Raw genomic sequence first — 17256 nt, forward strand, 5'->3', positions numbered from 1 at the left:
AAATTTATTTCTATGTTTATTGGTTTAAAAGATACATAGGGTGCCAAAAAAGTACCAAAAAACTGTTTTTACCCGTTTTCTTAGAATGTTTAAATTTCGAAAAAGTACCAAACACCTGTCAGCTTTTTCTTTGTATCTTCAGTTTTTTTGTATCTTTATTAGTATTGATGATATAAGTTTACCGAATATACCCTTTTTATCCCCTAAACGTTCAAATTTCCAAAAATCCCTTCTTAGTGGATCGTAGATTTGGGAATGAAACAACGAAAGGTTGTTTTATCCGACAGGTTGTCATTGTGTTGCAAGACAGTACAACATCGCTTTTTGCCAAACAACTGACACAATATCTGTGTCTGGTGACTCTGCCTTCCTGATGACGGTCATCTTGAGGCATGGAACCTAAAACAGAGCATGCATCGGTAGACTTCTGGATTATGATGGGTGTTGTGTTGTCTGGTGCGGCGTTGGTTTGGGTTGTGTCGTTCTCTTGGACGAGTGGCGGTGAGTCTGCAGTGATGGCTTCATTTTCACTTGGACGCATAGCGGTGAGTCTGCGGTTGGGTCTAGTTGGGAAAAAGAAAAAAAGTGTAAGTAAAGCACAAAACAAGATCTTGTGGGGTGGTTACTGCTGGGGAATGTGTGGGATTATTAAAGTGTATAAATGTAAAAGTGTGAGATGTTAAATAAGATATTAGTAAAGGCTTTTATAGACGGCAATACTGAGTTTTAATATTTGTTAAAAAATTAGTATGTATCATAATACAATATCATAGTCTAAAGAAAAATTGTATTCGATTTTCAAATAATACAAATGATTTTTTTTTGATTTACGATCGATATTTATAAATTTGTTGAAACAATTCAAAAAGTTTTTATTTCCAAATGTGTTGCGTATGTATTTCTAAATACAAATAAGACAAACAATTAACGCGAAGAAAATAATAATAAATAATAATAAAAATAATAAATATTTTAATAATATTTTAAATTTGAAAAGTATTAATACTCAGTCTTGCCGACTATAAAAGCCTTAAATGAAATATTTATGTTAACACTATTAGGCTACATGTAGAGTTTATTGAAAAGAATTAAAGAGATTGTGTAAATTGAATTAAAAAATTTAATTTGAGTTAAAATTTTAATCCTGATCTTCGTTTAAAAAGGGTAGATAATACAATATTACAATAGATCAGCTTATGTGTCTGTTATTGTCCGAAACCAAATACGTGTTTTCGATTCTTCCTAAACGCCATGGCGCCATGGCGCGCCATTCGTAAGGTGCTAGAAGATCGTCCATTACAATGACAAGGAACTTCTATTTTAAGGTTTTTTAGTAGAGTTTTTCCATTTATAGAAGTTTTAAGGTAAATATTTTTCCATTTTATAGTGAATTGAAGATGGATTGCTTGAATTTTTCCCACCTGTTAATGAGTCACATATTTTGAAATCCTTGTTCTGGGAGATCCATTATTGGGGTTCCTCTTAAGAAATGTCCCGGGGCACTAAAATGTTTAACGGCACTAAAAATCGGATGGGTCTTCAGAAAAGCTGATATTTGGCGAGTGTGTTGAACACTTTCAATCCGAGTTAAAATGGCTTAGAATTCTTCAAGTGTGAATTTTTAAGCACCAGTGATTTGTTTCAAGTGAAACTTTATACTTTTTACGGTTTCTACTTATAAGCCGTCTATGTGAGGAGCGTGTGGTAATATGAATTTTCACTTAAACACATGTGTTATGTCTCTTTGAGATATATCTTGAGATAGAGAGTCTAAAAATGGATTAATGAATTTTCGCGAATTTTTATTGGGTAAAGCTTGAGATTTAGAGCAACATTAATTTTTATCGAAATAAAAAGTTTTTGTGAGCAGGTTTCAGGGACTTAGACATGATGGGCCATGTCACCAAAGAGAATTGTGAATCTTGAGGTTTACAACCTCAAGTTCCTAGATATTAATTAATTATATAAACTAAAAATTGATTTCCTAAACTGCGTTGCATTGCTTTCAAATTGAATATATGAAGGTAAGGAGTTCAACAGACGAATGCAATTAATGAAATGATCTTCAACTTTTATTATTTTTCCTATAACTGAATCTAATTCCCCCCATCTACTGTTTTTATATTCTTATTGATCATAGGCAATTACTGTATGACATTTTGTCCAATATTTTTGTACTTAAGGATAATTATACAATTTTTAGTAAAAACAGTGGTAAAATTGTGCAAGCAAAAAAAATTCAACTCTAAGAAAATTGACATGATTTTTAAAATTTTTAAAAAAATAATTATAAAAAAAATAGCTAAAAACTATAACAGATGGGGAGAATTGGATTCAGTTATAAGAAAAACAAGTAAGAGAGCTATATTCGGATGTGCCGAATCTTATATACCCTTCACCAAATTATACTCAGCCATTTGTGGACCGATTTGGCTGATTTTAAATAGAAAACTTCTCGAAAGCATGTCTGACAGAATTATTGAAGATTTGGATGCTTTTTTCAGTTTTTGTAAAACTTTTGCAATTTAATTTAAAAGAATAGAAATGTGTACTTAATTGTCGTTCTAATGAGAATAAAAATCAGAAATTGGTCAAAAAATGTTAAAGTTATTAAAAATTCGCCAGGCCATTACCGTGTCTCAGGCAACTAGAACAAGAAATGTAGGAACAAAATTAACATATTTTGATAAATATTAAAATAAAAGCTAATTTTTACTTAAACTATATCCATATTCAGAGGGCAAGCGGTACGTCTTAACCCCAACCGATTTACCTAACATTTTGTCAGGATGATTTTTTTTGCTAATATTTACCAAACTGGGGGTGAGAATGGCCAAAATCCAACTTTCGTTTATTAAGGGCCACCCTAATGAAATATGTATTGAACCATTTTGTGACTTTGGACAATAATATGGCTTTACTTGGAATTTTTAAATTGTATATTTTGACATAAAATACGAGTTCACACCCTTTCCTTGCTGAATGTTTTTGCCTGCCAATACCAACAATTTTAACCTGAGGTGAGTTCATTTTGAGTTTTATTTTCTTCAATTTGGGCTGCATTTGACAAGTTTTATGAGAGTGGGATTTTGAAACCTTTGAAGCAAAGTATGATGGGATTTTTTACAATGGAGACAAATATTTTTACTTTTATTATTACACAGTCTACATGTGGGTTCGTTTAGATTTACTTGAGAGTGCTTCATATTTGTTTCAGGGCCTCATTTTATAAAACTAAGCGTTCAGAAACATAAGCAATTTGTATGAAGTATACTTGGAAAAAGGTTTTAAACTTGAATTTTTGCCATACAAAATTTGTTTAGCGTTTGTCGTTACGTTTTACAAAATGAGGCCCTTAATTTATTTTTAATTGTTTTTTGTTTTTCTTTTACTTTTGTTATAAAAATTAACAAATAAGAATTATAAGATTATTTCATTTTTGTATTAGTTTTTTAACATTTGTAATGGATGTAATTTTATGGTTTAAGCAACATAAATAGATTAAAAATTGTAGATATTATTAGGAAAACGCAAACACAAAGAGTTATAATTCTTATTTATTTTTTTTTTTACTTGAGAAAGAATTAACACTATTAAACTGGCACATGAGTTATAGACAATGAATCATGAATTGATCACATAATTAATAATTGCATGTAAAATCGTGAAAACATCCCAGCGGTAAAAATACACTTTACGTAAGCGCTTATCTAATAGGGGGGTCAGACGGCATGTATTGCTTGTGTATTTTGACATGTATTCGATACATATGGAATTCCATGTGTATGTCAAAATTCACGTTATACATAGCCCCTGCTGTGGGTAGTCACCTTGAGTCTTCGGGCACGGTGCAGGGGCTTAAGCATCCTAAGGATGTGATCTAAGAACTACCCTTCCCATACCTCATAGCGTCTGTCCTCTATGTTAAGAGCGGCTGTGGGGTAAATGACCATCTTCGGTCGCCTTCGGTCGATCACGACCTCAATTGGTAGCGTCTGTTCCCTTAGTTAGGGCGGCTACCAATTTCCTCTGTCTGCATTATTTATATCTTTCCGGGACTGTGGTTGGGTTACCTAGGCAACATAAGCGTACCACCTGTCGTCTGTTCCCTATGAGCGGCATCCTGGTCTGCGTCTGACTCCTGTGGAGCGGCAGTGTCTTTTTTCTTACCTATGGTAGAGGTATAAACTGTCAGGCAAAGGTCAGGTGAAACGCAGGTGTCTGAGGGTAAGCGGCTGAAACCATCAACTAGCTTAACATCAGCACCTGAGCTACAAGTAGCCATCATAGATCGTAGTCAACATGATGGGAAAATGACTACGGACAGATGGCTGCTTCTGGAGGAGAAGATCTTGCGGACACTAGTTGACGAACTCGCATGCAGTGAGGATAATTCTTCACTGCATTCGACGGCGCCAAATGGTATAAAGCGTCAGAACAAGGAAGTTGGCACAGAGGACTGGACGATCGAACGAGGGCGCTCGAGGGACAAAGGAGAAGGCAAGGATCTCTGGATCAAAATCGGTTCAGATTCCCTCCGACTCCTGCGTTCTTCACAAGGCGTCATTAAGTACGGGCTAAACCAACTCCGGTTGATCTTGCACGCGGTGAAGCGCAGTGATGAACCCAAGCGGCCTGAGAGTGGTACAGATTAATCTGCACCACTCCGAAGCAGCATCGGACGATTTGCTGCGCTTCATGGAGAAGGAAGCTAAGTTGTATTTTGGTCATTCTCACCCTCCAGTTTGGTGAACGTTAGTAAAAAAATCATCCTGAAAAAATTGTAGGTAAATCGGTTGGGGTTAAGACGTGCAGCAAGCCCTCTGAAGTTTTGAGATGCATTTTTGTTCATGATGATTTTTTTACTAATGTTCACCAAACTGGAGGGTGAGAATGGCCAAAACCCAACTTTCGTTTATTAAGGGCCACCCTAACCTACCATATGAAGAAGTTAATCCGCCCTCACGTGCCGTACGCACACTTGTAGACTGGTGTAACACAAGGGGCCATGATCTCATCATAGGATGCGAGGCAAATGCCCATCATACTCTGTGGGGGAGCTCGGATATAAATGACAGGGGTGAGTGTTTACTTCAATACCTTCTATCTACTAACCTAAGTGTTTGCAATAGGGGTAATAGACCAACGTTCTTCAATAGGATCAGGTCATTGATATTACTTTGGTAGGGAACACTGACTCAGTTTGAATTCTTGATTGGAGAGTTTCACTCGAGTGCTCATTCTCCGATCACCACAGGATAGTTTTTACGATACAGCTTACACTGGATAGGAAAAAACCCTTTAGAAATCCTAGGAAAACCGACTGGGTCAAATTCAGTAATCTTAGTGACACCATACCACCTCCAGCAATGGATGGACTAAATGGTACACGGGACTTGGACGACTCGGTAGAGTTTCTATCCATGTCATTAAGGGAAGCCTACTATGCTTCATGTAGGGAGTGGCTGGGACCTAGGAAATTCCGACAATAAGGCGAAGAGGGACCAAGACTTGTTGAGCTGGGACGATTATCGTCAAAGCTTCAACACTTTCAAGAGGGAAACCAGACGGGCAAAGAAGGAATCTTGGGAGCGTTCCTGTGAGGAACTGGAGAATACCACGGAGGCATCGCGTCTACGAAAGGTACTATCCAAAGATCCTGGTACGCCTGGATTCCTGATGAAACCAGATGGTAACTTTACTGAAAGTAGTACCGAAACTTTGGAACTACTTATGGAGACACACTTTCCGGGTTGCAGGGATGATGAAAATGAGGGCTCCGCTTCGGAGCACCTTGCAGCTTCTCAAATCCACATAAGTGAATTAGTTAGCTCCATTGTTAGCGTGGAGAAAATTTCGTGGGCGGTGTCATCTTTTAAGCCCTATAAATCTCCAGGGCCAGATGGCATATTCCCAGCGTTACTCCAAAAATCGATTTTAACCTGGAAACAGGATACATTCCTAAAGAATGGAGAGAGGTTACAGTGGTATTTATCCCCAAAGCGGGAAAGGTAAACCACAGTACCGCCAAGGACAATAGACCGATCAGTCTGTCATCGTTTTTATTGAAAACACTGGAAAGATTGGTCGATATCCATGTCAGGAACATCCTCTCCCCTGATAATTTCTGTAGGGCACAGCACGCATACCTTAAAGGGAGGTCGGTGGAGACTGCCTTGCACGACGTTGTCGGAACTATAGAGGGGACACTTGACAAAAAGGAGTATGTTATGGCATCTTTCTTGGATATAGAGGGTGCGTTTAATAATGTGAACATATCCGAAATAGTTGATGCATTGGGTAACCTACATGTTGATCAGCGGATAAGAAATTGGACAGAAAATAAGCTTAGGAGCAGGGCCATTAACTCTAATATGGGCATTGGTAGGACAAGGAAAGTTGTGACAAGAAGCACACCGCAAGGTGGTGTCATCTCTCCACTTCTGTGGAATCTTGTCGTAAATAAAATACTTTTCAGGCTCAGCAGGATATGTACCAAAGTAGTCGCATATGATGACGACGTTTTGCTTCTTATTCAGGGTAAGTTTCTTCCCACAATAAGTGAACTCATGGAATCAGCTCTCAGCGTTCTGCTATCATGGGCCAAGGTCTAGGTGTTAATCCTGCCAAGACCGAACTGGTTCTTTTCACCAGGAGATATAAAACTCCAGAATTCAGACCTCCACGACTGGATGATACTTTTCTGAAGTTTTCAAGCGAAGCCAAATATCTTGGCGTAGTTTTGGACTCTAAGCTCTCGTGGAAACGTAATGCTGAGAGTCGAATGAAGAAGGCTTTATGTGCCTTCTATATATGTAAGAAAACCTTTGGGAAGAGATGGGGTCTTAAACCATACATTGTACACTGGATGTACACCGCGGTCATAAGACCTATTTCGGTCGGGAAACGGACTACATAATACCTACACCGTGTACGTATGTAAAAAAATTCACAAAACCAAACAAGTGTTTATCAATTTTTAATTTGGTTGAACAGCTGTTTTATGTAAAACTATCGATAAATGTTTGATATTTACCATACTTTTATCTTATTTAAATAAGAAAAATTATATAGCACTGAAAAGCTCTAACTGTATTTAAATACCACTTAAATTTAAGTAAAAATTGACTAAATACATATTTAAATAACAAGTCAAAAACTGGGCATAAGTATATAATAAAATAAATATTTTAATTAAAAATTTAAACCTGCTTTTTATATTTAAAGTTTTTTGCTTTTTATCCTTTTGAATGTGTTATTTGCAAAGCAAAAAAATAAATTTTCAAATTGTTTTGTATATATATACATATATAATACATATAAGGTAGATAATTGCATAGTGAGAGCTTTAATTATTTATGAAAAAAATAAATATTTTCTTAATAAGCTTAGAATATGTAGATATTTAAATATAAAAACAAGATTTGACATCTGTTAGAACCAAAAAGCGAGAAAAAAAAATAATCAGCTGATTGACTGACTCCACCTTGTATAAATTTACCTTGATTCCGACCATTGTTGCCAATTTGAAGTTTTTTCCGTCAAATCTGACGTTTTTATATTTTTCTAAATCTTTCCAATAATTAAAGGAAAATGGAAAAATTAAATCAATTACATAATTTCTTTAAAAAGTTTTAAAATGCAATTTATTAAATTTTGTGGTTTCTTATTTTAATTGAATAAAATTTTTGAATATTGATGTAATACATTTTTGAAATGTAATTTTTTGTAAACGAATTCAATTTTAATTACAGATACGGTCTCAAACTTTAGAATAAATTTTGTTTTGATTATGAGAGAAGTAGGTACAATGGCCACTTATATACAAAAAGTTGAAGACTGGCACTATATTTTTGAAAATACCTATTATATAATAATTGAAAAAACAATTCAATAAAAAATACATACAGTGGTGGCCACCAATTTAAGACAAATACTTGAATTTTTCCACCAACTGAATTTTAAGTGCGTTAGAGCCAAAATAAAAGGACCTCTAAGGGTATGCAATTTATTATTAAGGTTTCTAGTTTCTCAAAAATGTTTGGAAAAATCGGTAAAACATATATGAACAAATATATGTGGAAATACGTTGACCCACCTCAGCGAACATCCGCTGTTAATAACATGGTATGACCGAAACTAATGGAACTAAAAATACGAAATTTGGTCCGAATATTTTATAATAATAAAAATATAATGATATAAATGTGAGAAAATATGTTTATTTAAAAAAAAAAATTGTTGGTCAAGTTGTAGAAAAATCTTATGAGTTCGTGGTGAATATGTATGAATTGATACAGTCGAATAAAACACACTTGTGTGTTAAAGCAGTCTTCATGCATACATATTTGTGGAAATATTTGAAAAAATAATTAACAATTACATGGAATTTAGCAAACAATTTTTGTCTAAATTACCTGGCCACCACTGTATGTGTAATTATTTACATTTTATTTTACCAGCTATTTTTATTTAACGTAAATTAAATTTGTTCAAATTATTTATTTGTCGGGTTTCTGACGGTTTTGTAAAAATTTTATTTAGCGATTTCTGGCGATTTTTTAAGCCCAATTTGACGGGAAATTGTGAAAAAAATTTTGGCAACACTGATTCCGACTCTCAATTTTTTCAAATTACTCTCTCACATATACGGGTACTATCCCTGCCAACAATTACTATCCAAAGAGTGTCCCAAACATATAATCTTGAAGTTGAAATTCATCGAATATGATATCGCTTTCTTATCGTTATAGTGTCTCAGTGCGGGAAAAAACGTTCCACTTTTCTAATACCTACCAATTGTATCCACTTAGTGCATTTTAATAGCATCACAATTTGTTACTCCCCTGCCATTAATTACTATCCAAAAAGTTCCCAAACGTATCATCTTGAAGTTGAAACTCGTCGAATATGATATCGCATTCTTATCATTATAGTGTCTCCGTGCGGGAAAAAACGTTCCACGCATATGATACACACAAGTTTATACATTTTAGTGTATTATTATATCTAAAAAGTGTCCAGAGAGAAGATAAATGTTTCCAAAATCTGCTTCTTGCATTAAAATGGAAATATTTTATTGCATTCCAGTTATGAAAACACTATGCATAACTAATTTACATTAAATATAAATAAAATAATGATATAACTTAACATTATTTTAATTATAAAAAATTATATAAAATAAGTTTCAGTAATTAATTCCAATTTCGTATTTACCATGTTTTAAAAATTCACTAGTTATTGTACTAACTCTACACTTTTGTAAAAAAAACTTTATTTACACTTTTAACATATGGACTCATAAGTGTCCACTTTTAGCCTATTTTAGGCTACAACATAGTCAATAAAGAAAAATGGTATTTTCGTTAGTTATCTTACAAAACTCAATTAAAATCATCCAATATTGTACTCAAATAAAAAATATAGTTGTACAAGTTCTATAACAATATTATGGTTACTGTAATTATGTATATGATGTTTAAGTTACCATTCATATAATTGTAGTAATTATATATATGATTGCAGTAAATAAATATATATTTATGGCAATAATGTTCATGAATCATTATACCATAATATGTTGTACTCAGAGTATGATAACCATAATCCCAGAATAACTCAAAATTGTGAAGTAATACATCATAAAAATGGTAGCCACAAATATATACTTAATTACTACAATCATATATATAATTACTACAATTATATGAATGGTAACTTAGACATATTATGATTACCTCAATCATATATATAATTACAGTAACCATAACATTGTTAAAAAGCTTGTAAAAATTATGAAATGGTTACGGTAAACATGTAGAACTATATTAATACTAAATACTAAAGTCTGAGAAGAAATTTCTTCTCTGAGTATAGTATTAGATGATTTTAATTGAGTTTTGTAAGACCTCTTTCACACTAGCCAATTTAGTTGCGCAAGTCTCTTGCCCAACAACAAAATAGCATGCAAAATTTTCATCTCTAAATAACTAACGAAAAAAATAATGAAAAACTGATTTTCCAGGGTTCCACTCAATGAAAACCAAAAATACCACTTTTCTTTATTGACAATGTTGTAGCCGGCGTTGAGCTTAATAACTTTACTGAACATAATTTTGCGATATTCGGACATTTACATGGTCAAAATGCATCAAAGAGGCAAAAAAATACTATACATACTAATTTCAAATCGACATATCTCGATTCCTAGACCTTACCCAGCGAAACTCCGGGACACGTATAACTTTTTTTACCGATCTAAGATTTCCCGGTGGGTAGAACCCCCGCCGATCACTGACCCTACTATTTGTCGCATAGTGTAATTAATTTAAATTTTTGTTGAGCCTCTTTGAAATTTACTATTCACATATCATTGTATTCCGAAATCAATTCAAAAAAGTTTTTTTCCTTATTGGAATGAATTAAAACGGAAAGCTCTATATGGGCAATTCCATTATGTCGCACAGGACATTCGTACACATTTAAAGTGAAAAATAAGTCAAAATAAATAGAATTTTTAGTTTGACAAAAGTCTTAATTTATAGCTCTTAATTAGCCCTATAATTGGTGTTATGTTTGATTTTGGGCAGGTTTTAATTTTCAAGATAATTGCAAAAAACCGAGGCCAACCATTCGGACGCCAATTTTCAGCGAAACCAGAGGCAATATGTCAATGTGACTAATTTTAGAATATTGTGAATTGATGTCTGTTAAAAATGGTTTTGATTTTAATCAAAAATTTGTTATACTTTTTTTTTAATTAATTTTAATCACAGTCGCACGGGACATGTCGAACGGGACATTTTTTTCCATCATGATATTAATGTAGTTTCTGTTGCTTTTTTACGAAATAATATGTAAACAAGCTTAGTATAAATGTTTTTAAATTAATAGAAGTATTCAATGCATGTATTAACAATAAATGACGTTTGTTTTCAAAACAAAGTTGTCTGAGCAAAAAAACACTAACAATTTTGTCGTAACGAAGCAATAACACTAAAAAATTATAATTTTTTATATTGACAACCATTTTGACGTTTGCCATTCAAAAAATTTATCAAGTATAGACATTAGGCAAAGTATTGTATATCAGTAAATACAATCAAAAAAATAAATTTAAATGAAAGTAGTTTCAGAAATATCAAACGGATATTTTTCCAGAATACACAGTTTTCTCCGCTTTTCCTTCTTGCCCATTGCAACAAAAGTAGTCCAACTGGGCTATACCTGGAATGCTTTTCACTTCTCTCCACTTTTTTGTCTAAATTATATAACAAAGAATGCTTTTCAATCTGATCAGACGGCATAAGATATAATTTTACCATATTTATGTGATGTTGTGCATATTTACATGATTTATTTTATTTATGTAAGAAAAAATAATTTTAAAATTTTTAAATTTCACACTTACGATGTCGCACGGGACCAACTTTATATGAGTACCAAAATCATAAATGTTCTTATTTTTCAGTAAAGTTTTTTTATTTTAATTGTATTAAAAATCTGTGTTTGGACTCAATATTTTATAATCTTTCTGCATGTACTTTCGACGCACTGATACCAAATGTTGTTTTTCAATGTCGCACGGGACATCGAAATATGTGATAATGCAAAGCAAAAACTTACAGTTATTTGCAATCGCATAGTTTCTTATGCATTCTATTTTGACTCTTTGTATCCTCAGGAAGATTTTAGTTATCAAAAGTCAATGCATAATGTCTCTCTTTAAGAACTTGTATCAAAACAAAATGTGCATTATAAATATTCAAATATTCAAAAGTTGCCCTTGGTCGACTTTGCATTCGAATATCTCGAAATGGGTTATGAATAAATGGAAAATTTCTTTACATTTCTTTAAATTTGATTGTTTCCCTATGAAAATGGGATAAAAAAAGAGTTTTCAAACACTTTTAATTTTCTGGTCTCGGTGGACCTTTCGGTGGAAATGCCCATATTATTTATTTCAATTCTTGAAATTATTTCTTTACACAGTTTGTGATAAAAATTTATTTAAGAAAGCTTTACGGAACATACATATCTCCGTTTCTGCCTCATGTCCAATACATATAGATATATTTTTAGTAGTTTATTAACGTGTGAGTCGCCCATAAAATCAATTTCTTCTATATTCATTTTTACAAAGTTTTTAAATATTTCTAATACAATTGCCCAATTCACAATTGATGTCGTAGTGTTGTAGCATTGTGTGTCATAAATATTTTTCAAACAAATTTTTCGAAACAAAAACAAAACATTAATAAAAACAAGTAAGAGAGCTATATTCGGCTGTGCCGAATCTTAAATACCCTTCACCAAATTATACTTTAAAATAAAAATTTTAAATATTTTTAGGTAAACAAAAATTAAATTTTATTTTTACAATTTTTTGGAATTTTTTTTTTCGAAATTGTTTTTTTAATTTTTTTTTTAAACTTAGTGAAAAAACCAATTCGATTGTAGGTCCAACTTATTATGGTCTTATATACGTCGTTGCAAAGGTCTTTGAAATATCTATCGTTAGATATCCATATTGTCTATATTAATGACTTAGTAATACAGATATAGGTCAAAAATATATCTCAGCCATTTGTGGACCGATTTTTTCGGAAAGTCGATTTCAACCCACAGACGGACATGGCTACATCGACTCCGCTATCTATAACGATCCAGAATATACTATAACTTTGTGGGGTCGCAAATGAAAAATGTAGAAAATACAAACGGAATGACAAACTTATATATACCCTTATCACTCATGGTGAAAGGTATAATAATTTTCTTTAGAAAATCTTGTCTATAACTATATTTTCTGTAGAATAGGACATGTTGTGTATAACAATATTTTCTATAGAAAATCTTGAGTGTAACATTTTTCTCTAGGAAATAAAATAATTTTCTATTGAAAATATTGTTATACACAAGATTTTCTATTGAAAATATTGTTATACACAAGATTTTCTATTGAAAATATTGTTATACATAAGATTTTCTATAGAAAATATTGTTATACACAAGATTTTCTATAGAAAATATTGTTATACACAAGATTTTCTATAGAAAATATTGTTATACACAAGATTTTCTATAGAAAATATTGTTATACACAAGATTTTCTATAGAAAATATTGTTATACACACGATTTTCTATAGAAAATATTGTTATACACAAGATTTTCTATAGAAAATATTGTTATACACAAGATTTTCTATAGAAAATATTGTTATACACAAGATTTTCTATAGAAAATACTGTTATACACAAGATTTTCTATAGAAAATACTGTTATACACAAGATTTTCTATAGAAAATATTGTTATACACAAGATTTTCTATAGAAAATATTGTTATACACAAGATTTTCTATAGAAAATATTGTTATACACAAGATTTTCTATAGAAAATATTGTTATACACAAGATTTTCTATAGAAAATATTGTTATACACAAGATTTTCTATAGAAAATATTGTTATACACAAGATTTTCTATAGAAAATATTGTTATACACAAGATTTTCTATAGAAAATATTGTTATACACAAGATTTTCTATAGAAAATATTGTTATACACAAGATTTTCTATAGAAAATATTGTTATACACAAGATTTTCTATAGAAAATATTGTTATACACAAGATTTTCTATAGAAAATATTGTTATACACAAGAAAATATTGTTATACACAAGATTTTCTATAGAAAATATTGTTATACACAAGATTTTCTATAGAAAATCTATAATATTCTATAGAAAATATTGTTATACACAAGATTTTCTATAGAAAATATTGTTATACACAAGATTTTCTATAGAAAATATTGTTATACACAAGATTTTCTATAGAAAATCTTAAGTAGGTATAACTTTGTATAGACAATTTTGTGATAACAAACGACTGTTTACAACATAAAGCTACTGTAATATGAAAATAGTAAAATTTTAAGTTGATGAAGAAAGTAATTTTTTAATACTATTTTAATACGGAACAAAAATATAATTTTCCATCCCTGTATATAAGATTTAAAGAAAAGAAAATCTTAAAATAGGAGAACACATATGGAACCGTAACAGCAAATCCAATATAGAATCGTTTACATAATCTGTTGAAATTTCATAAAATTTTATAGCCTTGCCACTTATGTTTAAAAGTATTAAACACAACAATCGAACAAAAAGCTTTTTCTGAAATGTTTGTTATTTACTTTCATGCTAAAAACGGCTAAACAAAATAAAATAACAATATGGGAGTCAAGGCGAATTGTTTAGACAAGTGAACTGTCAATTCACTTGTGGTTGTTGTGGCGAAAAATACAACAAACCCAAAAGCAAAAACAACAACAGGCAACTTTGACAGTTCACCTACTTTTTAATAAAAACAAAGTACCTGTTGTTTTTGTATTGTTGTAGTGATGCAGTCACCTTTCTAAGTGTGCCCTGAAACAAACATACATATAAAGCTTTGTTTGTTCCCTGCAGTTCATTGCACTAGTTCCGCTACGTCGAATTCGTTGGCCACTAAGAACTGCTACTAGTGAATTTTCAACCCACTCGCAACGTTATTGACTGGTGAATTTAACACGGGGATGTCATTGCAAGTGGCCGATTGTCACACTCTGCATAACACTTCACTATTAAATTCAATAGTGAAAATACTCCAGCATTTCAGAAAAAAAGAAAAAATAAATTTTTCTGAGAGCGGGGTTGAACACATAACCTCTCGTTTTCTAGTTAAATGCTCTAACCACTAAACCACAGAGCTGTTATTTGTACTGCTCTCTAATTGTTATTCAAACTTTGTTTATGTTTACATTTGTTATTGTAAATAACATAGTATATTTTAATTCGCCTTGATTTTGACATTTACCGTACATTTTAACCAAAAAAACAAATTGCCTGTTGTTTTTGCATTGTTGTATTTGTTGCCGGGACGCACTCACCTTGTTAATACGCCTTGGTTTTTTGCTTATATCTCAGCCCATTGTAGGTCCAACTTACAATGGTCTTATATACGTCGTTGCAAAGGTCTTTGAAATATCTATCATTAGATATCGATATTGTCTATAGTAACGACTTAGTAATCCAGATATAGGTAAAAAATCGAGGTTGTCCTGGTTTTTTCCTTATATCTCAGCCATTTGTTGACCGATTTTCTAAATAGCAACCGAGCCGGAAGAATTCCGGAGATATTGATATATGAATCATGTATGTATGTTATTTGGGGGCTTCGGAAAGTTGATTTCAACACACAGGCGGACATGGCTATATCGATTCCGCTATCTATAACGATCCAGAATATATATACTTTATGGGGTCGCAAATGAAAAATGTGGAAATTACAAACGGAATGACAAACTTATATACATATACCCTTGCCACTCATGGTGAAGGGTATAAAAATTACGACATACAACGATACAACGCTACGACACCAATTGTGAATTGGGCAAATATCTTTTGCTCTAGAAACGAGATATATTATTTGCAATGATTCGTTTTGAAATTTTGTATTTGTTCGTAATTTTAAGTATATATACTAAAAAATTTGAATAAATTTTTTGTAATAGTAGACAATCCAAAAATCTGAAAAAGTGGCAGATTTAGTTTATTTTAGGAAAGGTACACAAAAAGTGTCACGGTAGCTGAAAAAGGGTCAAAGTGCGACCTTAGTCGTACAACGGTAACGCTGCACACAAATACAAAAACTGAAAAAATTAAGAAAGTCGTACACCAGCACTCATGCGTATTCCTAGTTGTCCCGTTGAGTGCAAGGTATATTAATTATAAGGTAGTGTCATCGGCGAATTCAGAATACCGATCGAATTGGTTATATTTTTTTTATATGTTGTTTGACATTGTGCCTGCATTTGAAGGCGAATTGGCTGTCATGGAAAAATGTCAAAAACAGCTCACAAATGAGTGCATAAAATCAGCTGCTTCCTGCCTGTTGTTTTTGCATTGTTGTATTTGTTGCCGGGACGCACTCACCTTGTTAATATGCCTTGAAAAAATGTTTATAAATTTGAATCTGTTTGTAATTTAATTTGATGTTTTTAAAAATAAAACTAATTTCGTGTAGTATTATTATTGGTTTTAAAACATAAACGAATTTAACAGCAAAACAATGTTTGACATTTACAAAATGTAAACAAAGTTTGACATTTATACTGCACTACGGCGAAAAATGAACATAGTACCAAAGTACAAAACGATCAGCTATTCTGATAACACTACCTTATAATTAATATACCTTGGTTGAGTGGACAACGAACACAAAGTATAAAGAGGCGACACGGCAAAAAAATATATTTGTCTATTTCGCTCGAAACAATTTCAACTGGTTTGGTTTTGTGCTTATTTATATATTTTGTTTGTTTTAACGCACTGTCTGTATTAAACCGCAAATTTGTTTTCTACGACTACTAAAATGTAAGGGTACTGCTACATGTTCAATATATTTTGACCGCGATACAGTATCGCGATATTTATTGAACGTGTAGCATGCAGTATTGATGGATCGCAATCCAAATTGCAGAATAACCTAATTTTGCGTGATCCATTAAAATGGATCGCGATCCAAATATCACAATATATATTGAACGTGTAGCAGTGCCCTAAGAGCGTAAGAATCAGTGTTGCCAGCATGGAAATTTAATATTACACATGGTCATACCTAAATTACACATCCGAGAAAAAATTAAATATGTGAATTAAATGTTATAATTTTACATAGTAGAGTTTGAAAAGCGGCGTCTAATCAAATTTTCTCAACAGCGAAATGGCCAACAATTTTGCACTCAGTTATCATATTTATATAGCTTCTTAGATAACCAAGCGGTTTGAAATCCATATATTATCCTAAATACCATAATTTCAAGAAATGTCCTTAAAAACACATTCCATAATATCATAAAATAAAGGATTTTAATTAAATTAAAATTTGTCGACGCCATTTGAATAAAGCCCATAAAAATGTAATAAATGTTCCCAAATAAAATTTAAGATTACATACATTGTTTTAAACAAAATGTTTATAATAGCACTCGTAGTCAAGGTTGTCAGATTTTGTTGACCTCCATAGCCAAAAGCTAAACGAAAAATCGCCAAAATAATTTTTTGGAATTTTTTATTGTAAAATACATATGTACATACTAATTTTATGTATTATAAAGTCAATTTATTTCGGTTTAAATCTAGTGCATTAGTTATTTATATTAAATTGATATCAAAAGTATACATTGTATTAGAATTAAACTTT

The sequence above is a fragment of the Calliphora vicina genome, chromosome X, assembly GCF_958450345.1.
Source record: "Calliphora vicina chromosome X, idCalVici1.1, whole genome shotgun sequence".
Classification (NCBI taxonomy): domain Eukaryota; kingdom Metazoa; phylum Arthropoda; class Insecta; order Diptera; family Calliphoridae; genus Calliphora; species Calliphora vicina.